The following is a 27,781-nucleotide window of genomic DNA, read 5'->3' as shown; positions in this document are numbered from 1 at the left end:
TTACACCTAACTTACTTTCTATCATAACTAAGAGAAACTGCAGCTATAACTCTCTAGTCTTCAACTCCATCAAAAACACAGAAGGATGAAATATTATCTAACAACAGAGATGTTTGTCTGTCTTGACAGTCACCCAAAGTCCTCTGTAACATTGGTGCCTCCATTTTCAGCCTATAGGCCCACAGTATCTGAAAGATTTTTCACCAAATCAGGACATTTGAAAGACTGTCCCACCTATATTGGCGAAGTTTGTTAGTCACTTTTCTCTGTCATGTGGAATGTCTGGCAGTTTCTTTTGTGAAGCAGAAAAACCCATAAGGGTCATCCTGCCTTGTTTTTACAAAGGTCGGTGGTCACTTTCCTGTGGAACACCACATGTCCAATTTATAAAACATAATGTCAATCAGTCCAGGCAAGAACAGCTTCTTGACCAAATGGCTAGCCTTGCCACATTGAAAGCAAATTCCATAAGGAGTTTCTTTGATGTCCATCATCTCTAAAGTAAATCGGTGCTACCAGGAGCAGATATGTCTCATTGTCATGAAAAGACATATTAAATGCCATATTCTGTAGGTCCTTGAAAATTTTGAAAACCACCTACCTATCTAAAATATATCTCTATATGATCTGGAAAGCTTACCTAACATATCTATAATTGTGATTATTATAAGTGACTAACCACCAATCTATAGATCTTGATTATTATATATAGTTTATAATAATAGCTTTCAAAAACTAGAATTTCACCTCACATTTCCAATTGAACTGTATAGGTATAATACCTCAAACAAAAATAGAAATGTGCATACAATATGTTGTAACAAAAATAATCTTAAATTTTTATCAATATAAAAAAAATTCTTTAAACAAGAGTAGACACATTTGCACAATGTAACAAAAATAACTTAAAATTTGTGTCAATATTTTATATTCCCCTAAATGATAACAAACATCCATAACCCACCAAATAACAAAAACCATCTATACCCCTCAAATCTTGGGAATGTGAGCATAGTTTTCTTTAAACTGCTTCCAGCTGGCTGTGGATAAAGAATCTTTAGGGTCTCAGTGAGAAAATTTCAGATAATGGCCAAGTCCTGGGAAGATCAGCAGTAATCTTTGCTGATAGTTATTACCTCTCAAGATTCAGGAGGTCTCAACTAATCAAACCTGATCCATATAAACACTGAAGAAATCCACAGTCTCTCATCTCTTGTGGGAACAAAACTCCAAAGAATTTTTTATTTACATTTGAAAAATACATTTTTGATTTCTTTTTCAAAGTTAAGATAGCCCTGAAGTATCCAGGCTTGTTCAATTTTGCAGTCCTGTTCACAGTCCTATGTCTGTTAGCAGCTGTCACTTGCTCAACAATATTCAAGAAATTCAAAATCAACACAGTAACATACATGATTCAGACTCCCTGTGTATTTCTCATATTACATGGCTTTTTTCTTTTACTCTCTCTTTAAAGTCTTTATTTTATATAAAGTATTCATTTTTTCTATGACTATACCTTTTTTTTTCTTTTAATAAGCCTGTGCAGTTCATAAAAACTTTGGAACCAGTTTAGAAGTTTTACCTATCTGTTTGTTTGTTTGTTTGTTTGTTTTTTGAGACAAGGTTTCTCTGTGTAGCTTTGCGCCTTTCCTGGAACTCACTTGGTAGCCCAGGCTGGCCTCGAACTCACAGAGATCCGCCTGGCTCTGCCTCCCGAGTGCTGGGATTAAAGGCGTGCGCCACCACCGCCCGGCTGGACCTCTTTAATGAGTATCTTTAATCCTTTCTTTTAACCATGTGAGAAAAATCTTTAAACTGCTAATCTACACCTGAGTCCTCTGAGAGCAGCTCTTAGCTGGCTCTGCCCACTTCTCTGGTCCTGAAAGCCAGATGTAGCACTCATGGCCCAGTTGGAGGTTTGTGCTGAGAGCTGCATTCAACCTTCCTATAGCTCTAGAATGCCAATGCTTGTGTTGTGGTAGACATTTTTACTTATTTTTTTGTTCCTACTTAGCATACTAGCTGCTTAAGAGCTCACTCTCCAGCAGAAACTGTTGGCCAGAAAGTCTTCAAGGAGCCATATTTTTTTTAAGCTTTCTCAGGTACTGTGGAAATTTGAATACCACATTGGTTTGCCAAAATGTTGTTGTTATTTTTTTCTCTTTTGTTCTTTAGGAGCCCACCACTCAGATCCCAAATAAATCACACAAGGAGGCTTATTCTTGATTATAAATATCCAGTCTTAGCTCGGCTTGTTTCTTGCCAGCTTTTCTTAACTTAAATTGTCCCATCTACTTTTTGTCTCTGAGCTTTTCCCATTCTCTTACTTCTGTAAATCTTACTCCATGGCTTGCTGTGTAGTGGGGTGGCTGGCCCCTAGAGTCCTTCTCCTTCTCTGGCTACTTCTTTCCCAGATTTCTCCTTCTATGTATTCTTTCTGCCTGACAGCCTCACCTATCTTTTCTCCTGTCTTGCTATAGGCTGTTCAATTTTCTATTTGATCATCAGGAATTTTAGATAGCAAAGTATCAGAGCTTCACAGATTTAAACAAATGTAACATAAACAAAAGTAATAAAACTTAAAATAATATTCTCCAAAATACAATAGTGATCTGCTTCTAAGATATACTGGTTCAATAGTGGCAGAAATATTATGGAAGCAACCAACCACTTTTTTTTATTGGATTTAAGGCCCATCCATGAGATAGAATCCATACTGTCAAAAAGGCCTGGAACATGAGACTATATAGTTCTGGACTCTAGGGGGAAAACTAAAACTATTAGTATGCTAAAGAAATAGTAATAAAGTGACTTCTAATGACTTGAAGATCAAAACATTACTTAAACCTCACCAGAGAAGCTTCTTGTGGGAGATAGTAATTAATATAGAGACCCATAACTGGAGGCTGTGCAGAGTGAGACCTTGGAGCACTCAATCAACCCTAAACAGGATATCTTTATCAAAGCCCTTCTTCAAGGCTCAAGGGTATATACAGAAAAGGAGACAAAAAGATTATAAGAGCCACAGGTGGTAGTTGACTTTCAAGGAAACAGTACACTAAACATAATAAGATTGATACAAATATGAATTCACAGAGACTGTGACAGCATGTAGAGGACCCATACAAGTTCAAATCGGAAAAAAAGTCCTAGCTCTAAAAAAGGGATGTAGCACAAAGTTTCACCCTTAGCCAAAAAGCTATTTGCATTGAGAATTGCTGGGAATTTTACCAGGGGAGTAATGTGATACTGCATATATCAACACAAAACAGACTCCATATTTTTGTGTGTGCTTTTTTGCTTTGTTTTGTTAATTTTCCTATTGATATTTTGATTTGTCTTAATATTTAACATTTTTTTTATTTCCAAAGAAAAAGATGAAGAGAGAGAGATTGAGAAAACATGGAAGTGGGTGGTAGGGTGGATCTGGGAGGAATTTCTTCAAGAAGCTAAAAATTGATCCCACAAGATCCATGAATACCACTCTTGGGTTTACACTCAAAGGACTCCACATATTACTACAGAGATGTTTGTTCATCCATTTATTGATCCTCTATTCATAATAGTCAGGAAATTAAGGCAGCCTAGATAGCCATAAACTGATGAATGGGGAATGGGAATGTGATATCTACATACAATGTTGGAATAAACTATTGAAGAGTTAAGCAGTTAAGAAAAAAATAAACTTGTAGGTAAGTGGATAGAATTGGAAACAATAATTCTAAGTAAGATAGCCCATACCCAGAAAGATAAACATCACATATTTTCTCTCATTTATTCATGTTTTGAACCATCAGATGTATGTTTCATTTGGAATATTCACAGAGTTCAGGACATTAGTAAAAGTCCATAAGGAAAGATATCTTACAGGAGAGGGTGTAGAAAAGAGTGGTAGAGATAGTAAAGGGGGAATAATGGAATAGGAAGGTAAAATACTGTAGGGGATGGTGAGAAAGATAGAGGAGTGAGTACAGGGAGGGCTAAGGATTACTAAAGTCCTTTTGAAAAATGTGGACACCTACAAATGTAGAAGCTTTCTAATATGTTTATACACATATTTTAAAGCATTTAAATGTGTTTACCATATAACAGGGCAATAATATTCTCACTAGACTCCAGAAGATTAAAAAATAAGAAGCCCAAGTGATGTGAATGAATTGCCTCCTTGTGGATTGTTGGACTGTGAGATCCCTTTAATCCCAAAATGTTACAGGCTACTGTGAATGTCCTTGGTTACCATTCAGAACTTGATGCTAAGATCCTATTGCTGAAAAGGACAGATATTGGATTCACAGAACATGAAGAAATCAAGCCGGTGTTAGCCTGAAAGCTTCATTCCCTACTGGCAAGCTTTCATAGTGGAAGGATATGCTATTCACACTATCAGAGGAGAAAATTCATCATCAATCTAACCCCACCTGTGAATTCTTAGAGCTACCAAAATGACTGTCCTGGCAATGCATGCCCACTGGTGTATGGCAGGAATACATCACAATAATCAACTGCTTTCTGGTTGGATTTAAAGCCCGATACACAATATGAAACCTATAGCTGCCACTGTTATGGGCGCCAAGAAGCTGTGCCTACACAGATTGTAGGACCTATAGGAGAATCTACTACCACGAGTCTGACTACTCATGACTTACTTTTATACTCATAGATTATTGAATAGTCCAACCTTCATCAGAGAAACTGCTTTAACCAGTAGATGGTGATTAACAGAAGCCACAACAGGTGAAGGTGCAGAGAAAAGGAGGCTATAAATGTTCATCCCCAAACATGAAAGAAACCTTTACTTTAATCCCAAGGCTCAGGGAGCAATGTGGGAAAGGTGGTAGAAAGACCACAAAAGTCAGAGTTGTAAATAACTACAAGACAGCAAGCAATGCTCTCTGGACACAGCAGTACAGTTGCCCATATTAACTTACAGGTTTTTTTTTTTTTTTTTGTCAGCATACATAAAGTCTGTTCAAATTCCAAGACAGAACACATCTCAGCATACAGAATAGAAGTAGGTACAAATTCTCCCACTTCACTTCACTAACTGAGGGACTATTAGCAACTGATAGATTCTGAAAGAGGGAGAGTCAAATTTCTGTAAGGCTGTGGCCTCTCATAAATAGGCCATGCTCCAGGGGAAGGAAACAGTTCCAAGAATAGAGATGTCAAACTGGACTTGATTGGTGCCTTAGCTACTTGTCTGCTGCAGTGGTAGAACACCACAACAAAGCAGCTTATAAAAGAAGGAATTTAATTTGAGGAGTATAGTGTCAGAGGATTAGAGGCCATGATTATCATGGCAGCAGCTAGTAGAGCAGTAGCTGAGAGTTAACATCTTGAGAAAGAACCTAGAGGCAGGAGAGAGAGAGAGAGAGAGAGAGAGAGAGAGAGAGAGAGAGAGAGAGAGAGAGAGAGAGAGAGAATGGTACAAACCTTGTGAAACATCAAAACCACCCCAAATGACACTTCCTCCAACAAGGATATTATCTATTAATCCTTCCCAGACAGTACTAAAAACTGAGGACCTAACATTCAAATGCATGAACTGATGGGGTCCAGTCTTATTTAAATCACCACAATGGATTAAAGCAAGAAAGAAAAGAAGACACAAATTTGTGTCTATAGGAAATGGAAGTGAATCTGGGAGGAATTAGGTGATTAGGCACATAATGTATTGTGTAAAATTCTCTTAAGATCTAATAAAAATATGTAAGTGTGAGGTCAATCTTAATGTGTAGAAATAGAATTTAAGTAATTAATATAAAAAGTAAGTACAGATTTGAGTTGTAGATTATGGTCTGAAACATGAAAACACACAGAATTACAGTTGTACTGGTGTGAGGGCTGAGATCTAACTAAAACAAGATAATGTTTACAAGTGAACTATATTATTGAAATTGGTTGTCTTAAGTGCAAGATTATTTTTACCATTTTACTGAAAAATTCCAATTTTCTCTCTCTTATACACAGATATATCAAGAGATTGAATCTGTGTAAATAATGGATTAGCAAAGTCATTCAATGTTTATCTTATTTAAAACAAGTCTTAGCATCCACACTTTTTCAGTAAGTTTTATTCAATATAGAAATAGACAGTTTCCATGAGAGAAACATGAGGGTTTCAAGTCATTGTATGCCTTACTTTTTACTAAATATAATGCAAATGGCATTCTCAAATGTAATTTACATAACTAAACTTACATATCAATGCACAAAATAAATAATTATAAACATGAATATACAAATGAAGTATATGTAAGTGCATGTGTGTATAGGGAACTGCACAAAAAGTTCCTATAAAAACACTATTAGTGCCGGGCGGTGGTGGCGCACGCCTTTAATCCCAGCACTCGGGAGGCAGAGCCAGGCAGATCTCTGTGAGTTCGAGGCCAGCCTGGGCTACCAAGTGAGTTCCAGGAAAGGCGCAAAGCTACCCAGAGAAACCCTGTCTCGAAAAACCAAAAAAAAAAAAAAACAAAAACAAAAACAAACAAACAAACAAAAAAACACTATTAGTAACTTCACACACAAGCCTTCTGTATTAATCACAACAACCCCCTACACACAAGTGGAATATTTGTCACAAGCTGCTAACAGCAGTGTCCTAACATTGACACAACCTTATCATCCAACATCTATAAATTATGTTAGAAGTTATTCCTAGTGTTATATATTCTAAGGGCTTATTCAAGTATATATAACATTTTCCAGTCATTATAATATTAATGTAAAATTCCTATGTTTTTTGTTCATTCCTATTTTTTTCTATCTAGTTCTTAATAGTCCCTCACTTTAATTTTATCTAGTTTCATGTAGTTGGCAATATAGTTTTATAGCCTTACCAAACAAAATTTTATCAATTTACCTCCCTATAATGAACAACATGATTGCTTCAAAAATTTTATGATATATGGATTAACCCGTTATATTAATTCAATGGTGGGTTTTTTAATTTTTTTCATATTTGGACATGAATTTATGTCTCTGTGTATAAATACCAAGGAGCGTGAGTACTCATTTCTACAGCAAAATAAAATTATCTTTATAAGAAGCCAAATTGTTTTTCAAAACAGTTGCACCATCTTGTATTCCCACCGACAGTGAATGAAAGCTCCTGTCACTCTAGATTCTCCTCAGCATTTGGAGTTGTCAGAGTTCTGGATTGTGGCCATTCATGAGATGGCATCATTAACATGTATATTGGTAACACATTGTTATTTTATGCTGTAGTTGTCTGGAGACTTATATTTCAGAACATCTCCCACATGCTGATCTTATATTTGTGCATATTTTTAGATATGATGTCTATGCTGATAAGAAGTTCAATTTTCACCTGAGTTGTTTGTTTTCCTGTTGCTGAATTATAAGCATTTGTAATGAAAATTAGATATGATCCATTATTAGATCCACGTATTGTTAATATATTTTACTAATTTCTGAATTGTTCTATCTGCTTGACAACTTTTCAGAATAGGATGCTTTAATTGTAGTAAAAGACAAAAATCACCTAGCTACAATAATTTTTTGTAGCATGAATCTTAAAAAATTCTTATTAATAAAATAAAACCTGAGGCCAGTTATTGGGGTGAACACTGGAAGATCAGAGAGACAGAACAAGCCACAGCTAACCTCACCTGGCCAACTTCTCAGCTGGTCTTGTTTTCTCAGTCTGGAAGCTTCTGAGTCCATTCTCATCCAGAATGGGTCTCGGCTGAACTGCTGCTCAAAAGCCTGAATGTTTAACCAGACCAAATGCTTAACCAGCAAAATGCTTCTAGTTTCTGCTCCTCACGCCTTATATACCTTTTTGCTTTCTACCACCACTCCCTGGGATTAAAGACTTGCTTTCTGGGATTAAAGGCGTGATGAGTCACCATGCTTGTCTGTATCCTTGAACACATGCATTTCCGCCTCTGGAATGCTAGAATTAAAGGCATGTGCTACCACTGCCTATCCTTTATGTTTAATATTGTGGCTACTCTATCTCTGACCCCAGATAAGTTTATTAGCATACACAATATTTGGGGGAATACAATACCACACTTTTTACTTTGTTCTCTAGTTTTTCAATTTACATCTCTTGGTGCTTTTTGAGTTAACTTTTTGTGAATACTATAAGGCTCAAGTCAAATATCACTTCCTTACACACATATATATGTGTTTTTCCTGGTAATGTCTGTTTTAAAGACAGCCTTTCCATCATTGTATTAATTTTGATGATTTGATAAAATGCATATTTACTTAGGTATGTACACACTAGTTTTTGTTTCACTGGTCTGTATATCTACTCATAATTTTATTACTTCTAAATCAAAAATCTGTAGGAAGAAAACAATGTGGGTTTTAGTTGTCTCTGAAAAATATTGTCAATTTTTTTCTTTCTTGTATACTTTCAGGTTAGTCATGGAATGTATGTATACATCATAATAGAAAACCAAGACAGGTACTATCAATGCAAAAATATGATTATTCAAACTAAAACACAATTCTATACCATATCATATATGTATTTGCCTTGAAGATGTCTGGGCAAAGGGGCATTAGAAGACATACATTTGTTGTAATAATGCAAATAATCATCCAGCAAGAGGACACAGATCTGCAATCTCAAGTAAGAAACAAGAGGCTGAACAGGAATGTCCTAAATTTACAGCCAGCCAAGGCAACATAGCATTACTCTGTCCAGGAATAAAATAAACAAATAACAAAATATTCATTATATGATCTCATATCACCTTGACAGCACTGATTCCAACGTCATCATTTTAATTTATAACTGCTTTAGAAAGGACGTGTTCTTTGAGAATGGCTTTTGTGGTTTGGACGGTTCCACATTCTGTACTCCAGTACTTCTTATTTCCCATGATGTTTTACTTATTACTATAGCTAAAACTCCCCCTCCCTAGTGTCCCTGATGTTACTTCATCTCTTGATGATCTATGGAAGACAGTGTATCTTCCACATTTTCTTTCTTCTATTGAAATTTCTTCACGGAACATTTTACTCATGTACATAGGGCACAAAAGAGACAAACACCAGCACACAGAAAGATGCTTGTTGCTCTCAGAATCCCATCATTCTCTCTCTTATTTTTCTACAGTGATTTCACAGAAGAGAGAAAAATCTAACATATAACCTGAACCCTATATATTGCAAGCTAGCATAATATTACTTACAATGTGATTTCCATCAGAGTGTGGAACACTAAATTTTATCACTGACATCACTTTCTGTGGACTTTATTTTTCAGTCTCCAGGAAATGTAATAGATGATTAAACTAGTTATTGAAATACTAAAATTTAAATCATTTATATGCAAGTATATGGTGGGCTTCTATTACTTCCCATAATATCATTTCACAAATTGCCTTTAATATACATAAAAATGCATTTCTGAAGAGCAAAATGATTTTAAAATGAAGACAAATATTACATTCTTCAGTGGACTCAATCACTTGGAGGTCTGTTTCAAGTCAGATTCATGGCCATTCCTTAATTAGAATGGTGTGTTAAATATCTTGTAGTTTAAATAGGACATTTTAGTGGCACTTTTGTTTGAAAGGTGCCAGTATTGGTTGTAATGACAGTCATTTGTCCTTCCACACAGAAGTGAAGATCAAATATCAATGGTGAGAATTAAACAAGACCAAAACATTCACGACTGAAACACATCTCCATGAACTGAAATACATTTACTGGATTAAGTATTGAGCTTCTTTGCTTTAAGTAATCTATTTCATATTTGTTAATCCTTCAGCTTAATTCTCAATAAGTAAATTTGCTGGGCAATTATATAAAGTTGGCTTAATTTTCTGCTTACTGAAAGAATTTATCCGTAGGTTATTCCCATACCTACATTTTTAAAACTAATACATTTTCATCTCACTTTTGATAATATGTTAAAATATATTCTAAGCACTACAAAACCATTTTCTAAATATATAATAAATATAAACTTTTATTGAGATTTGGTAATAAAATAGTAAATTTACAATATTTCTCAACATAATTGGTTTCACAAAGAGGAAGACATAATTACAAATGCTAAACTGTAGCATCTTGTTTGTAGGATATAGTTGCGGCATTTGAAACTTGACCTTCCTGAATTTAATTCAGAACATACAGCAAGTTTCAGGCTTGAATTCGACTCTCAGTTTGGGGCATGTTGATTTGCCTGTCTCACCATGTTGATTTGCCTGTCTCACCCTGAAAACCTGGGAAAACGAAGCCCCTGAGGGTAGACATTCCTTTTCCTCCTTCCTTTATTTCACTTTCTGCCATTGCTGCCATATATAGATTGTAAATTGGAGTGTTTTCTGATTTTGTTCACAAAATGAAGTTTGCTTGGCTGAAGGGGTTATTTTTATGTTATTGAGTCACAATTCATATTTGATACAATTGTTATACCTTTTCCCATAAGATCTAAGTACTCTGGAGAGTTGAACAGGCATTACTAAAGCTAGCATATGAAGCAGAACCCAATTATTCCAAGAGTATTAACAAATATCATGACTTCACATATTAAATTTAGGATCAGATTGCCAAACTGTTTCTATGGAGCACATAAACTTTAGGTAATTAATTAGGATTAATATGAGCCAAACCAACTCCAAATTACATCTCTGCTTCAAAACTTATGGAAAACAGTTTGTTTTATAGATAAAATGATTTTGTGCATTGCCATTTATGTATAGGAGAAGCATATCATGGTATATTGGTCAGTAATTGACTTCCTTATTAACTGAGAATAAAGATATTATTGGTGTATTGAGAACAGCAAAATGGAAAGTACTTTGTCATATAGAAAGAAATTATGATTCCATGCTTCAAACATTATTTTAATGATTTCTGTTCTTAAATGATGAAAGAAAAGGAAAGATTGATTTTATATAAGCTGAAATTAGTTCTGTAGGGAATATATTAAATAAAATTAATTATATGAATTTAATAAATATTTATTCAGGAATTAAAACCATGTAGTAGAAAATGCTGTGGGATGTCTTTCTGTATGCAGTGAATATGTGTTGCTCTGATTGGTTGATAAATAAAGCTGCATTGGCCTCTGGCAAGGCAGCTTAGAGGCAGGTGGGAAATCTAAGCAGATATACTGAGAAAAGATAGGAGAAGAGAGAGAAGCCAGCCACCACCAAAGAAGCATCAAGATGCCAGCAGACTGGTAATGCCACAGCTATGTGGCAACTTATAGATTAATAGAAATGGGTTGTTATAACAGTTAGCTAGTAAGAAGCCTGTCCTAGGTCATACAGTTTGATAACTAATATTATGCCTCTGAATGATTATTTTATAAGCAACTGCAGAACCTTGGGCCTGAGTGGGACTGAAGAAACCTTCTGGATACATTTGGCTGCCCAACATGTTGCCTCAAGTTTCCACCTAAAATTTGAGGGAACTTAGTAAGAGATTCTAAAAGGGAGCCCCAAATAGGTGTCTACTTCATGTCTCATGCAGTCCATGAGATGCTGCTGCAGCATTCGGGCTTGAATGCAGCATGGTGGATTCCCATGGCAGTACACAGGGCTGTCTCCAAGCTATACAGCATGCTGAATAGTGGATTTAGCTTTTATTCATACAGACAAAAAAGGTTTATGGGCCAGCTGCATGCTACCTGATGGCAGCATGAACTCCAGAGTTGGCAGGGTAAGCATGACTCTCCTGAGTACCTCTGCCATATTGGGAAGCTGAAGTGGGTGGAGTCAGCAGCCAGGGCTGCCTTTTCAATCTTAGCCACATTGCAGTTTACAATGATCATAAAAGGATTATAGATACACAAAAGACATGTTCAGATGGAATAAAACTCTAAACGGTTTACATCTTGTGTGAAAATGTACATAAGCTTGAATGAGAGTAGAAAAGGAATATAGACAGTTATAAAAAACATTAATAGTTTAAAAAATAAATTCTTTAAAGAGACAATGGGAACAATATGAAAGTTAAGCTATGTAAAGATGGAAGTTATACTAAGAATCTGGATACTACATATTATTATATTGCTTTGGGGGATTTTTAACTGCAGAGAGATATTCAATTGTAGGGGCTACCAAGTTAAACCAATATGTATATTTTAAAGGTATCTTGACTTCAAAATTTATGTCTAAAGATATGTTGTTTTGGAAAAGAGGTTTGGATTTTGTTTCCATTGAAGATGAGAACCTATGGATTGCTTCCAGGCTAATATGGTTTGATCAGCCAAGCCCCCCTGAAAAGTATCCAGTGGCACCATGGCCCAGATCATCGAACATCCAAAATCAGCTTCAAAGCAACTGGGTGAGACAATCCATCCTCACAGAATACTGCAGCCAAACTTTTACTATAATTCTTAATTTTCTCAGGATCCCCATAAGATTACCAGCCCTCCCAACTGGCATGAAGTAGCATGAGAAGCTATACCCAAATTCCCAAAATATTGTTTATAAATGTTTATTTTTATTTAGAAGAAGTTGATTATAAATGTAATCTCTTTCTAAAGAAGAAAACGGGATATTATAGATGTGATAGGATGAAAAGGTAGATTATTGAATCTACTTTTAAAGAGCAACAACTTGTTTAAAGTGTTTTACATTGCTATGGATTTTAGTTTATTGATACAAATTTAAAGTTGATTTTGTTATACTGTATATATATTTCTACTCTTGTTTATGGTATTATGTTTATGCAGCTCTTTTAAAACTATAATAGATAATTAAGAAATACAGATTAATAATCATCTAGGATAATCAAACTTACAGTCATGTTAAGTTTTTTAGGTATGTAAAAGTATATTTCAATTAGGTAGGTAATCTTCAAAGACTTACAGAATATTGCATTTAAAACATTTTAAAAACTTAGACTTTCTGGACAGTGAGACATGTCTGCTCCTGATAGCACCAATTTACTTCAAAAAAGATGATGGGCATCACAGAAACTCCATATGGAGTTTGCTTTCCTCATGGCAAAAGTTAGTCATTTGGGTAAGAAACTGTTCTTGCCAGGACTGCTTGACAAAATGTTGTATCGACTGGACATGAAGGACCCATGGAAAAAAATGACAATTAAATTTTATCAAAACAAGGTGAGATGGTCCTTCAGGTTCCTGCTTTACAGAGGAGACTGTCAGACATGCAGGACACAGGGAGAAATGACTGAGAAACTCTAAACCTATAGGCTAAAGATGGATGCCCCAACGTTGCAGAGGAATCTTGGGTGACTGTCCAGGCAGACAGCTGTCTCTGTCATTGTAGATTTTTTTGGAAGTTGCTTACAATGCTCTTCCTGTTTATTTAGGTTATATTATATCTGTCTAGGGGTCTTTGATGTAGTTGAAGACTAGATAGTTAGAATTATAATTCTCCTTGGTTATGATAAAAGATAAATTAGATATGAAACCTTAGACTCAGAAATATAGGATAGACAGAATATTTTCTTTAATTTTGTCAAATATAAATAAACTAGGTATTATAACAGTAATTGCTGTTTGATAACTGTTCCATTATATGTAATTATACTATGTTAAAGTTAAAACCTTCCTTTTTGATTAGACAGAAAAAAAGAAGTGCTGTGGGATGTCTTTCTATATGCTGTGAATATGTGTTTTTATGATTGGTTGATAAATAAAGCCTCATTATTCTGTGGTAAGGCAGCTTAGAGGCAGGTGGCAAATCTAAACAGATATATGGAGAGAAGAAAGGAGAAGAGAGAGAAGCTAGCCACCACCGAAGAAGCAAGATGCCAGCAGACTGGTAATGTCATGGCCACGTGACAACTTATAGATTAATATAAATGAGTTAAGTTATAAAAGCTAGCTTTTAGAAGCCTGCCATAGGTCATACAGTTTAATAACTAATATTAAGCCTCTGAATGATTATTTTGTAAGTGGCTGCAGAACTGCAGGGCTGGGCAGGACCAAAGAAACTTTCCAGCTACAAGAAAAACCTATTGATTGATTGATTGATTGATTCTTTCTGGGTTTGACAGCATGTATCCCAATCCCATTAATCTTCCAGTCCTTTCATATCTACACTCATCCCCTGCAACCTTTCCCCAAACAAAACAAAACTCAAAAGAAAAACAAGAACAACCAAAGTAACAAACATACAAACAAAAATATCTGACATGGAAGCCGTAGTACGACTGTGTGTCAAACAGTATAACTTTTAGTACAAACATCTTTACTTGTAAGTGATCATTACAGTGAGTCATTGGTCTGGTTTGCAGCATTCGGCTTCTGCTACACCCTAGATACGCAGCCCTCACTGGGATGCCATTTGCCTGTTGTTCTATGTCATGGAGATTCTGCAGCTTTGGATCTACAGGCTGGCCCCCTTACATGTTCCAGCAAGTCACAGATGAGGTGAATGTTGGGATAGGCTAACTCATAGCCCTGGTTCTGGGCTTAGGTGATAGCTAGGTTGGTCAGCCTGAACAGCTTTCCCTCATCGACACCAACAGGGTGAGCTCCCCAGCATTGCCCCCAGGAGATCACACACTGTAGCAGGCAGGAAGAAGCAGGGACAGTTCTCCTGTTATCATGCTTTCTGGCTGACTCACCTATACCCACACCACCAGGCCCAGCTGTACTGTTTTGCCCAGGTGAAGTACAGGGCCCACTCTCCCAAGTGTTGCAGTTGGTGAGGTACAGGGCTAGCTCTCCCAGGCGTCCACTTGGCCTTTAATGATAACAGGAGCCACGAACCCTGGCTGCAGTAGGGCCACAAACCCAGACATGGCCCTCAGCAACAGTTTAGGTCCAAAAGTCACCCCCACCCCAGGTGGCAGCACATGCCACCCATATCTGTATGGCCCAATGGCCATATGACCCTCAAACACCAATATGGCCATGGTATTGGCCCAGACTATGGATCTCTCGACTGCACTCTGTGGCAATAGGAGCCACTGACATCAATGCCGAAACTGGCTGCTGCAGCACTATGGACCCAGACATAGCCCTTGACGGCAGTCCAGGCCAGATTTCATGAAGGACTTGATTGGCACTGCAGGCCTCTTGAATGGTAAGGCCCTGGGAGACAAGCAGGACACTCACGTCAGCTGATTCTTCACAACCCTCGACTCTTCAGATATGTCTCTCTCCCCAGCACATAAACATTTCTGCCTCTTGTAGTACTTGCCTCAAAGAGGGTGTTTAAATCAAGTTAAACATCAAGGAAAGAAACTGGAGTCATATCTCAAAAAATAAGTGTTCCATATGAGTTATATATATTAACAATATAATAATTATTATTATTATCATTATTATTTATGGGGAGACCAAGTCTCCAAAAATCTACTAACTGTGATAGAATAAGGTAACAAATCAGTGATCAAACTGAAATTACATTCCAGTTTATCTGCCTCTGCATGTTGGACTTTACCAATTATAACATGCTTCTTCCAGATTGCGTACCTTTGGCCTCTGTGCATGATGAACTCAAAGCCCATCTACTTCTTGCTTAGCCTTATTAGAAGTGGAGTGACTCCAGGAGTTCATAAAGCAAGTTGAAGACTTCACTCACCAGGCCTTGCAACAGAATCTTCATTATGTAATTCCAGAACAATAGACTTATACTACACACAGATTTCAAACTTTGCCTCAGTCTGGCTAGTAAGAACTTCTATTACACATACAGTCAGCTGATTTCCCATTACTTATTATCAATGCTATACTACATAAAATGTGGACAATGCACTATTGTAGAATATTACTTTAACGGGGCAAAGATGTGTTACATTTGTTTATGCTGGGGAAGAGTACTTTAACTATATGAGAGTGTGTTATGTTTGTTTCTGCTGCCTTTGCTAAGGATGTAAAGCGGTGTTACTTTTGTTTATGCTGCATTTGTTTAATTATATAAAAATGTGTTGCATCTGTTTCACCTTGCCAGCTTAAGGCACCTGATTGGTCTAATAAAAAGCTGAACAGCCAATAGCTAGGCAGAGAAAACATAAGCAGGGCTGACAGGCAGAAAGAATAAGTAGGAGGAGAAATCTGGACAAGAGAGAAGGAGAGAACAAGAGAGAAGAAAGAATGAGAGAGAAAGAGAGGGACACACCCAGAACCAGAAGCCAGGCAGCCCCCAACCAGACATGGAGAAGCAGTGAAAAAAAGAAAGAAAGAAAGAAAGAAAGAAAGAAAGGAAGGAAGGAAGGAAGGAAGGAAGGAAGGAAGGAAGGAAGGAAGGAAGGAAGGAAGGAAGAAAGAAAAGGTAAAAAGCCCCAAGGCAAAACCTAGATAAAGAGAGACAGATTAACGTAAGAGCTAAGATAAGGCCAAGCTTTCAAATTTAATAACAAGTCTCAATCTCATGATTTAGGAACTGGTTGTTGGCCTAAAATAAAGGCTGGCTACAATGCACTTTGAGTCATGAAGTCAAATAATAAATTAAAGACAGAAAATAAGGTATTTTTAGGATGCGTTCCTGTGCGTCACATTGTTTTATCACTGTATTAAAAGTCTGTTCAAAGTTCTCACAGCATTTTCGGCTGATCATTCCCAGGCTCTGTTGCACATTCTTCATTCTATCCTTTTTTATTATTTTATACAATGGCCTATGTCTTCTGGTTGGCAGACGATGACAGTGTGATATGTTTTCACTTGCACATAGCTACATCTGTGATTTTTTAAAATAAGATTTTTTTGTAAACATCGTCTGCTCACAGAGAAAATTATCCTTCTGGGAACTAAAGGAATAGGAAAATTAATAGGAAACATACTGAAACAGAAACAGAATTAACACTCATCACAGTGCTGTGCAAACCTTCATCAACTTCAGACTTGATTTTAGAAATTTCAATCTTTATTTTTTAATAGAGCATTAATTATGTGATTTAAGTGGAAAATACTCTGTTATCCCATCAAAAAATCTTCTCAAAGTGACCATTTTCTCAGTTAAATATGCCGAGAATGTCATCATCTAGGGAAACAAGAACTACCCACCCAAGAAGTGGGCTCACTGAGACAAGGTTATTTAGCCTGCCTTTCTCTGGTGGGAGCCCGCAATCTTATCCTGTTCTTTTGGTTCAGTAATCATTCAGTGTTATTGTAAACAAATCAAATTGTACAGCTACAAAAATTCTTTGTCATACTATTTAGCTCAGGTTGGCACATATATGTGCATAATTGGAAGACAACCAAAGACCCTGGCATCAGTCCCAGTGTAATAATTTATAGTTCTGTGACCTTAGGAAAGTAATTTGTCTTCAGGTTTTTTGGGTTTCTTTTTTTTTTACAATTTTTCACACCTGTAAATGTAAGTCATGATTCTTATGGTGGCTAGTGTGGAGACCAAACCAATATCTGTGTCTAAGGGCTTTGAAGATGATTGTGATCCACAAAAAATACAGGCATGATTTAGTTTCTTTTTCTGCTTCAGTTTCCAAAAGGAAGAAAAGAACATTTAGATGTTGGGGGTGTATAAGCTTGGTATCTTCTCTGAGAGGACCAGATCCTGTGCTATACAGTTTTTCTTCTTTTCTCTTTTCTCATGTATTTCCTTTCTTCAATGAAGTCTTGTTGAATTTTTCATATTTATATTGTAACTTTAATAATAAAGTAAAGTGTTTTATAATAATCTTTTGTTGTTGTTGTTTTTGTTTTTTTGTTTTTCGAGACAGGGTTTCTCTGTGTAGCTTTGTGCCTTTCCTGGGACTCACTTGGTAGCCCAGGCTGGCCTCGAACTCACAGAGATCCGCCTGGCTCTGCCTCCCGAGTGCTGGGATTAAAGGCGTGCGCCACCACTGCCCGGCTATAATAATCTTAAGTAGTGAAAATTAAGGAAGTATAATACATCAGTGTAACATGTGTTAATCACTGTTTGGTCAAAGTGCAGAAACTAGTCTATTTTTTTTCTTTTTCTCTGTAAGAGTAAAATAATATTCACAGGGGTTCACTTGTTGAATGGTATTAGTCCTCTCTGAGCACTCAATTATGGAGTCAACAAATTGTATATCATTGTTCTATGCATTTGCTGGGCTGAACAGATGATGTTTCTATTTAAAAATAAAACTAACCCTATATTCATATTGAAAAAAACAATTATTAGTAAACACAGTAGAAGGCTGGCCAGAGAGTTATAGGATTGGAAGTTTAGAAATGCCAAATGGTTTTGATTATCTTTACAGTTGTTATCAATATTCCAATCCTATAACCAACACTATTATAATTCACTTTTTTCACAATTTACACATAATGTTATTTATAAAATTTCAGGATATGATGCAATATTTTGCAACATGGCTTTTTGTTTGAACAATATATCTTGGATCAATATAGTTTTCAAAAGAATGGAGTTAAACATGAGGTGTTGCTTCTGAATGATGGCTTCTAAAAGTGTTTGCAACTTAATTTTTCTGTAGTCTCTTTATTATGTATATTTGTATATGTCCCTTGATTCTACCATGAAGCCCTATTTCACGTTCATGTTTGGTTGTGTATGTTATAAGTCGAGTTCATCATCTCCCATCTACCCCCCCCCCCCCCGCCACCCCGGATTAACAGGATAGCTTCCAATGTTACACTTTACACAGCCATTATACGTTTCTACTTACACTGAGACAAGCATATTTACAAGTTATTTTTTGTGAGAAATTATAGATAATATCGACTCTGTGCATACTATATTATCCTGAAGCACAATTTGCTAAAACTTTGAAATAAATCTACAAATCCTTCCTAAAAATTTACCTATATCTTTATACATTATTTCCATGAAAACCATAAACTTAAGGATAAGCAAGTGCTAAACAATTATTCTTTGAGCAGTTTTGAAAACAGCAATACATTATTAGCAGTTGTAGTCCCTATGTAATATAATGAATCCCAGAACACATTTTCCCAGAATAACAGAAAGATTATTTTATGTGAAAAAAATATATAACACAAATATATGTACTATGTGAGTTTGGTATACATATATGTACTGGATATAAACATTTGTTTGTAGGTATTTCTGTCCTTCCTCCTGCCCCTAAACTCTGTTTACCACTTGCCTAATCTATTTATATGAGACCAACTTTTTATGACTCTTATTTATCATATTTTTTTTACTCCTGGCTTGTTTTATTTTCTATAACGTCCATTTTTTCTATAATGTCCTTTTTGTTATGACAGTTTCCCTTCCATTCAAAAAAACTTGATTGTTACTTTTATTTATGTATGTGGGTGTGTATGTAAGTGGGTATGGATGCCTTCAAAGGCCAGAAGAAGTCATCAGATCCCCAGGAGCTGGAGATAAAGTTGTTGTGAACCCCCCACGTGGGTGCTAGGAGGAAAATCTAGGTCCTCTGGAAGAGCAGCAAGTATTTTTCTTGCTGAGCCTTCTCTCTATCTCCTTCTCTTTCTTCTTCAAATTTACTTAAAAATCATTCTGCACTCATAGTGTATATCTTAATTTGCTTGAGTGACTCTGTAATGTATATACAGATCAAGTACATATATTTGATCCAAACAAATATTACACATTTAATATTTGTCAAATAAAGACAAGTGCATTTGTCCTAATAAAAATTGTGAAGTGTTCATTTTGGGCCAATAACAGAGATATGACTTCTATTATTTTTCTAGTTTGGTTAAAGTCATCTTTCATTTGCTGTTTATAAAATGAGATTCTATAAACACTGAACTTTTAAAATATTCAAAGAGCAATCACTTCTATGAAATAATATCATCTTATTCTTGAAAATTTAATCTTTGATTATACTTTTAAAATGATGGGGTGAGGAATTTAAAAACTTTTAATACTTTGATCCTTTAAAAACATTCTTGTTTTCCATATTAATAAATTCTCTTCTTTTTATATTCTCTTGGAACCAGAATAATTGGAAAACTTTAAATGGAAAGAGCTAGAAGTGTGACAGGGCCAAGGACAGCCACTGTAAAACCTGAGCATGGCAGCCTCTTTCCTGCCTTTTCCAGTAGCACTGAGAATCTCCTTCAAAGCCAAGCAGAAGATAGAGAGCAGAAAGGAGACCAAGATGACTGTTACATTTGCACTATCAACTTAACTTACACACTCATTCCAAAGCCCTTCAAGGGAGGTTAAGACAGTTAAATACAGTTTAGACTTGTCAAAAGCTAGAATCACCTTGGTGACAGGGTACCAGACATACCTGTGAAGGATTATCTTGGTTAGGCTAACTGAGGTGAGAAGAGCCACCCTACTTACTTGGGATACCATTCTATGGATTGGTGGCACAGACTGAGTAAAAATCAGCTGATCACTGATATGCTAATAAATATGAATGGCTTGCCAAGTCCCCACTGTAGATATCTTATGACCAACTTCCTCAAGTTCTGCTGCCAAAACATCCCTACCATGACAGAGTACGAGACTAAGCATTCTCTCTTTGAGGTGCTTTTGTTATATTTTTCACAGCATCAATGAGATAAGTAACTACAACAAATGGTTATTATACAGTCAATTAACAGTTCAAAAGGAATATAGTTTTGTTTCTTTGTTTTAAATTTACTGTAATGAATGATGGAATGGGCCTTGCTGACTGTTTTGTAGATCATCAGGTTTCCAAAGAAATTTTACTTGCCAAATAATTCACTGAAAATTCTTAAAAGAAAGATATCTGACTTTTTGAAATTGACACGGAGCAATTAAAACCAAAAATAAATTAGATGTTGTATACAGAGGCAGTCAATTTTTGTTTATTCTACATGATGTGCAATGATTTGTTATTTCTTTTTGTTGTTTTATTTTAAAGATTTATCTATTTCCTTTATGAGTATTTGTTTATGCCTTAGTGTATAGCTGTGCACCAGTTGAGTGCAATGCTCACAGAGGAGGGAAGAGAATGTCAGATCCCCTGGAACTGCAATTACAGGTGACCATTGACCATCTGACGTGGGTGAACTGAACTCAGGTTCTTTGGGAAAGCGGCAAGTGTTCCTAATCACTGAGCCATCTCTTCAGCCCTTTAACCTTTCTGTTAAACAAGAATTGTAAAGTTGTGAAAATTCTAGGTTCTAATAAGATTTCCCAGAAAATATTAAAAAAGTCAGTCCAGGACAGGCACCAAAACTATACAGAGAAAACAGTTGCAAAATGCATTGATAGTTTTACCCCTTATTATGTCAGAAAAATGAATTCAGTTGCTGGTGACTGACATTTGGATTTTCATTTACAGTTTTTCCTTTGGTATTTTCAAACTTAGTAGGAGCACAATACTATAAATTCAAGTACAATGTTCTAGTGTTTCATTAGTAAGTTAGACATCATAGAAGGAAAATATCGTGAAATTAAAAGAGACACAAAGGGCTTATGATATACATCTATTTCTGATGGCTTGTAATACCCATGTGTTTACTAATGAAAATGTGCTCTCCTTATTTATGAACTCATTCTTTTATTCATAGCAAGCATAAACATTTAAAGATAATTCTTTTACAAGTCACAAATTAGCTTTCCTTGCCTCCATTTACAATATGTGTTTTTTTCTCTCTCAGTTTGTTCTATTACAACAAGCTTAGTGGAGTGTGGTGGTATTGTGTCCCCCAATATATTTTGCACCCTAATAAACTGATCTGGGATTAGAGAACAGAACAGCCAATATATTGTATACCCTAATAAACTTATCCAGGGTTAGAGAACGGCCACTAGACAGACATAGAGGCCAGAAAATAGTGGCACGTACACACCTTTAATCCTATCAATTGGGAGGCAGAGATCCATCAGGATCTCTGTGAGTTCAAAACCACACTGGAAACAGCCAGGCATGGGGACACAAGCCTTTAATCCCAGGGAATGATGGCAGGAAGCAGAAAAGAATATAGGGCTGAGGACCAGGAACTAGAGGCTTTTGAGCAGCAGTTCAGCTGAGACCTTCAGGGGTAAGGACTCCGAGGCTTTCAGTTCAAGGATTCATGGAAACAGAGGAGACTGAGGAGTTGGCAAGGTGAGATTGGCTGTGGCTTGTTCTGCTTCTCTGATCTTTCAGTTTCACCTCAATATCTGGCTCTGTTTTTTTATTATTATTAATAAGACCATTTATCAATTCTGTGTTACACAAAGGAATTAACTTGGTAACATTTTCCACATTTTTGAGAAATAAAAAGTGCTTCAGTGACTCCTTTAAGTTGTGTAAGGAGAAACATGGTAAGAAAAGAGTCACAGTGTTAAAAGAGATGAACAATCATGGACCTTGTGGGCTATTGCAGTCCATGTAACATTGAATTACATGGATTTCATGTCATGCTTTTCATGAAATGTGTATCCACTGAAGGTGGAGGGCTGAAATAAGCATAAATATATCAATCAATTCAAAGACATTCTAACACTGTGCTGACAACAGGTATGTGTGACCAGTATAGAAAACCAGTTATTATATGAAGAGGAGCTAGGACATATTGTAAAAAGATCCATCAAGAAGAATAAAATATCCAGCTCAAATTAATCATGTGGTGCTAAGAAATTAAAATGTTCAGCACAAACTAATCCACACAAATTGACAATTAGGCAAAGAAACTATGGTGTGGATGTAAAATAAATGTATTTCTGGAACTGAAGATGTTTCTTAGTTAGTAGGGTGTTTATCTGGCATGTGAAGGGTCCTGGAGTACATTTCTGGCAAAAAAAGAAGAAGAAGAAGAAGAAGAAGAAGAAGAAGAAGAAGAAGAAGAAGAAGAAGAAGAAGAAGAAGAAGAAGAAGAAGAAGAAGAAGAATGAATAATGTTATGCCACGTGTTGAAACATATTTGAGCCTGAAAAACATGCTGAACAAAATTACTTGCCCAAGAAGAAGGTCTATTGTCTGATTCTGTTTCCAGTATCCAGAGCTAAAAAATATATTGGATGTAATGGTTGGGCTGAGTAGGTTGGAGTGGAGAATCACTTATTTCACGGAGTTCCTTTTGGGGTTGTAGATATACTTAAGAGGGATTTTCGCAAAGGTTGAGTTATCTGCAGTGGTGACTGCAGGAGGAATAGGGAATTAGGATGCAGTGTGGCCCGAGGCAGCCTAAGGACTTGTTTTCTAGAGTTTTCCACATGAAACTGGAATTCTCAGTTTTGATACAGGAAGAATTTGAGAACAGTTCTCAGTGAGAAGCTAAGATGGAGTTTATTAAGAAAAGTTTTGAATGTAGATTACATCACTTACTGTGGAAGGAGAGGAATATGTATGTGATTTTAATAGCTTCTGAAGTTACATTGTTCACATGACTTCTAGAGAATCTCCAACCTTTCTCTTATTTTGTTTTGCTGCCTTCTTTAGTTAATGAGATTATAGGACAGCTCCTGAGGGTCTTGAATAAGATTAAATAGTAATTAAGTAAAACAATCACTCATAAAATATGAAATGATTTTTCTTTCTTTCTTTCTTTCTTTTTTTTTTTTTTTTTTTTTTTTTTTTTTTGGTTTTTCAAGACAGGGTTTCTCTGTGTAGCTTTGAGCCTTTCCTGGATCTCGCTCTGTAGACCAGGCTGGCCTCAAACTCACAAAAATCAGCCTACCTCTGCCTCCTGAGTGCTGGGATTAAAGGCGTGTGCCACCACCTCCCAGCAAAACAAGAAATAATTTCTACTAAATAACAATGAGACAGACACAGATGATGTTATTGAAAACAATGTTTATAATCTTGTGACAGTCTCAGAAACTTGCATATATGTAACTGGGAAAGAAGTAAGACCAAAGCCAATTGTTGTATACACTTAAGTCCCAAGCATACTTCACTGCTATTTTAAAACTCTACATTGAAATATTAATATATACAAACCATTACTGTCACTGCAATCAATCTATCTAGCAAATTTTGTTAGTGGTCCTAAAATTCTTGACCCACAGCTAATGAGAGGTTTCAGACTCATTTTGAGTCTCCTTAATTTTCCTTGTCTTTCCATCCTATCTCAGAAGGACTCTAAAACCACTGAATCCTAAACTTTAAATTGGTTTATTTTGTGATGTAAGAGGTGCATCTCTGTAACTATGCTTAAAGAAGACAGTGCAATAAATGAGTGGGAATATCAGACCATAATCTCACTAAGTTGATTCAATTTAAAGTAAAGCTGAAAGTTGGCATTTTTATCAGGACTGTAGGCAGTCTTTGAGCATTAGTTTCTATATTTATGTAACTTCTACTAATTTCTACAGTTACTTATTCAGGAAAAATACATAGATTATATTTGTATATAGAGATACACAAAACTTGAGATTTCTCTTATTTCTGACCCATTTGCCTTACATAATTAGCAATGCTTATTTCATTAGAATGACAGAATTCAGATGATATTGTAACTTTTTCTTTTTGTCAGCTTGTGATTATCTATGCCGATGCAGAGGAACAACTGGAGGGGGAGGTAGAATCATTCACTTTTGCCTTCACATTTGTCTGATTTCTGTTTTAAGAATTTCTAGTGCTATAAACAAGCTGTTTAAACTTCCCGAACCTGCAGGTTCCCAACCTCCTGCATGCCTGTCAGCTTGACATAGCACACCCACTCTTTTCCACTCCAGACAGAATTAAGCAGGAGGATTAACCAATATGAAATAGATTATTTAAAATAAAGAAGCTCAATTTTTAATCCAGAAAATTTATTTCAATTCATGATTCTTTTATCCACTTTCTTTTTTCCCCCCGTGAAAGATTATCTTTTTTCATTGACCTTGGATGCATAAACCCCCAGTTCCACTCTAGATATCTATGCTGACAAGGGAAAAAGTTTGTACTTGGTAGAGTTTTGTCAGCTTGATGGGGGGACTGTCATGAGGAATTCTCTGCATCAGGTTGTCCTATGGGCAAGTGTATGGGACACTTTCTTGACTAATGATTGATGTGGGAGGATCCAGTGTACTATAAACAATGTCACCTCTGGGCAGGTAGCCCTGGATTTGTTTATATAAGAAAGCACACTGAGCAAGTCATGGAGAGCAAACCAAAAATCAGCATTTTGCCAAGGCTCTGGCTTTACTCATGCTTGAGTTCCTGGCCTGACTTCCCTCAATAATGGACTGTGATCAGTACATGGAGGACATATAAATTCTTTCTTTTTCAAGTTGTTTTTGAGTATGGGTTTTATCTCAGTGATAGAAACTGTATTAGTCTTCATTAATTACTCCACTGCTGTGAAAAATATATAGTGGATAAAAGCAGCTTACGGAAGAAAGAACTTACTTTGGCTTCTTTAGTTCTAGGAAGATAAAAGTCCATCATGACGGGAGAAAGGCATAGCTTTAGAAGCTGAGAGATCACATCTTTAAGGCAAGCACTAAGCGGAGTCGACGGGAAGTGGTACAAGGCTTTATAATCTAAAAGCTCGCCATTTGTGATATACCTCCTCAAACAAATTTGCATGACTCCCCAAGTGGTACCAACTGGAGACCAAGTTTGCAAACACCTGAGGCTATAGGGGACTAGGGGACTTTTTTCCTCCAAACCACCACTAAGTTATCCAAGGGTCCATGGATGTTGGCCCAAAAGAAGGGTAATTATTTTCAAAATCATGTCACTCCTTGGTTTGCAATTACACATCCTAAAGACAGTGGGAATACAGTTTTTACTTGGCAGTGCCTATAAAACACTTCTTCCTCTCTTCTTCCTCCTCCTCCTCTTCCTCCTGCTCCTCTTCCTTCTTCTTCTACCCTTTATGGAAAGATATTCATGGTTTACACAACAGTGCTTTTTTCTGTTAGATGCCATTTGCTTCCCTCATTACAGTACAAACATCATCAGGTATACCCCCAAGTAAGCTCCCCCTGTTTTGATTTTTTTCTTGGAACCCCATAGTAACAGAAATGATACCAAAAGTAGCTTCCTCTTGACAGAGGGCAAAGAGAGTATGACTAATCATATAGCTCCATAAAACAGATAAAAACCCTGACCCTATTTTCTTCCTCATGACCCTCCCCTGCCCTTCTTTCTGCCTCTTTCATCTCAGGTTCTCTTACACAACAGCAAGTTTACTGGATACCACATATGCTGCTGGTACCTACCCTGAATGCTTTTGCAGGCCCCTCTGCTACCCTGTATTCTCCCATCCTCTAGGCTAGGTCTCTCTCAAGGCAATGAGAATTCTTTCCTTTTTTTCTTCTCCTGTCCCAGTACTGCAGTTGACCTGCTTTCACTTTGTTGTATTTGCTTCATTATTCCATACATTTTCTGTGACAAAATGGAAATTAGAATAAGAAAAAGAACCCCCAACTAAGAAAAGGTACTAACAGAAGACAAATTTTGTTCTCTCCACCACCTTGAGCTGCAACATAAAATGTTGCATATATACATTTGATTTAATGTAATGTTCTCAGAGTTGATGCAGGCATCAAAAGACGCTTAAAGGGTATGATTTGTGGCTGCCTGAGTAATCAAAATATTCCATGGATAGCCATATTATATCTAATTCTCTGTGCCTCTCTGTCTCTCTCTCTCTATTTCTCCCTTTGTGTGCGTGAGCGCGTGTGTGCATGCATGCCTGCATGTGTGAGTGTGTGTATGTGTGTGTGAGTGTGTGTGTGTGTATGTGTGTGTGTATGTGTGGTGTCTCCCTTAAGCCAGAACATTTGTTTATCTTTCCTCATGTTGTAGGGCTGAGCATATTAATTATCTCCATTTTCATTTTATTAAGAAGATTATGTTCTGGAATGTGGTCATCTGAAAATAAATTTCTTGTTAAGAATAACAAGACAAAACAAGATAAATTGTGTGTAATATTTTATCCATTCTTGGCTGTTGAATAGTGCGGGCTTTCCTCTGTCATCATGCCAATTATACTGTTTCGAATGTGGAAGACCTAATTTTGTGAGTACTCATCATCTCATCATTGTATAAATTTCATTGTATTCAGTTTCATTTATAATTATGAATCACTACTTTTCTTCCTCTGTTAACTTCTCTGTTTATATAAAAGATTTAGTAAAACATGTCTTTTTGTAGGCAGCCAGTAAAATTTCTACATGAAAGTTAATTGTATAGCTATGTCCTTTTACTCAATTCAAAAATGGAGAATGACATTTTATATTTAGAATCTTGGTAGTCATATCCCTCTTTCTGAACCTATGTTTGCATGATTCAACTAAAATGATAGAAAGTTCATAATTATAATTAATGAAAAAATCTTTAAAGAGAGATATATTTTCAGAAAAACAAATTATTTTATGAAATTTTTACATGAATGGAGTTTTGAAACTAGTAAAATAGTGAAATGGTGTCAGTTTGATCTCAGTTCACTAATTGTTTATCTTAAATATACTTTTTATGAAATTGGTAATAACTTTTCAAATTTTGTTTTAAGACTAAATAATAAATCAAATGATAAACTTGAGACATTGAATGCATTGTTATGATTTCAATGAATGATAAATGGACTTTGATGATGCACAAAATAATCACAATTGTAAGCATACATAAGGACAAACAAAAACATCAGACATTCCCAGAATACAATGATACTAATTTGTTGAAGACATTATATAGTAAGAAATTGCTGAATTTTGTGTTTTAATTATTACTTTTAAGTTGCTAAGTAAAATTTTAAAGTTAGAATTTCATTTTTTTTATAAAATGTGATTTTAACTAGTTTAACAATCTTCACCAACCCCACATCTGACAGAAGACTGATATCCAAAATATATAAGGAACTCAAGAAATTAGACATCAAAATGCCCAACAGTCCAATTAAGAAATGGGCTATAGAACTAAACAGAGAGTTCTCAACAGAGGAAACTCAAATGGCTGAAAGACATTTGAGGAATTGCTCAATATCCCTAATCATCCAGGAAATGCAAATCAAAACGACTCTGAGATACCACCTTATGCCTGTCAGAATGGCTAAAATGAAAAAATACTGAAGACACCT

This window comes from Peromyscus maniculatus, chromosome 13 (genome assembly GCF_049852395.1).
Source record: "Peromyscus maniculatus bairdii isolate BWxNUB_F1_BW_parent chromosome 13, HU_Pman_BW_mat_3.1, whole genome shotgun sequence".
NCBI classification, from domain to species: Eukaryota; Metazoa; Chordata; class Mammalia; order Rodentia; family Cricetidae; genus Peromyscus; species Peromyscus maniculatus.
This window is presented reverse-complemented; position numbering follows the sequence as displayed.